The sequence below is a fragment of the Erinaceus europaeus genome, chromosome 6 (assembly GCF_950295315.1).
Source record: "Erinaceus europaeus chromosome 6, mEriEur2.1, whole genome shotgun sequence".
Lineage (NCBI taxonomy): Eukaryota > Metazoa > Chordata > Mammalia > Eulipotyphla > Erinaceidae > Erinaceus > Erinaceus europaeus.
Genome location: NC_080167.1, coordinates 56,877,886 through 56,879,298, shown reverse-complemented (window position 1 = coordinate 56,879,298; position 1,413 = coordinate 56,877,886).

Here is a 1,413-nt window from a genome sequence, read left to right as displayed (position 1 = left end):
TCACTCCATTATAAAACTTTTCATTTTTCTACTTACATCTTTCACTTTGATTCTATCAATAAACATTTCAAATTAGAATTAGTTGTCTCTTGAGGGCTGGGTGGTAGCACACTGGGTTAAGGGCACACAGTGTGAAGCACAAGGAGTGGTCTAAGGATCCCAGTTTCAGCCGCGGACTCCCCATCTATGTTGGGGGGGTGTCACTTTACAAGCAATGAAGCAGGTCTGCAGGTGTCTATATTTCTCTCTGCCCTCTGTCTTTCCCTCCTCTCTGTTTCTCTCTGTCCTACGACAACAACAATGGAGAAAAAAAGGTGGCTGCCAGGAGTAGTGGATTTGTAGTGCAGGCACCAAGCCCCAGCAATAACCCTAGAGGCAAAAAAAAAAAAAAAAAAGGATTATCTCAATCATTATTTGTATGAAAACTCTGAAGATTCAAGCTGTTCTTTCATGTAAAGCTTTTCATGATTGACTCGTACCTTCAGGAATTTTTGTTTAGCAGGAGAGAAAAGAGAGTTATATTTATCTTCATACTTAATGTTTTTATACTTACCCATTCTTGATGAATTACAATGATATGCTGCAGATGTCTGACATAAATTGAACCATTAAATGTGAAGTTACATATTAAGATGAATCCCAGATCTATTGCTGTTATTTTTTTTCTTTTTCTTTTTTTTAATATTTATTTAATTTATTTATTCCCTTTTGTTGCCCTTGTTGTTTTATTGTTGTAGTTATTATTGTTGTTGTCGTTGTTGGATAGGACAGAGAAAAATGGAGAGAGGAGGGGAAGACAGCGAGAGAGGGGAGAGAAAGATAGACACCTGCAGACCTGCTTCACCGCCTGTGAAGCGACTCCCCTGGAGGTGGGGAGCCGGGGGCTCGAACCGGGATCTTTACGCCGGTCCCTGCGCTTTGCGCCACGTGCGCTTAACCCACTGCGCCACCGCCCGACCCCCGGAAAGGCAGTTCTTACAATAGTAAAAGTGGAACTTAGGAAATGCTTTGAGGTGGGCTGGGGAGAAAGCATAATGGTTATGCAAAAGGCTTTTGTGCCTAAAGTGCCAAGGTCCCAGAGTCAATCCCCAGCACCACCATAAGCCAAAGTTAAGCAGTGGTCTGGTCTTTCTCTCTATGTATCTTTCTCATTAAAAATAATAGAATAAATAAACTTTTTTAAAAGAAATGCTTTGTGGCTTCTGAAAGACATGAGAATGCCAAATACCAATATTAGATCATATAAAAAGTAAACTCATTTTACAGATGCTGAAATTGGCTTGTCCACATGAATGGTACTACTACAAGAGGCATAGGTTTTCACAAACTACTGTATCTTGAACAAAAGCTGAAAATATTTTAATGCCTCAGACATATGCTTTAAAAAAAGTGTTAATGTAAGTTCTTTAGAGG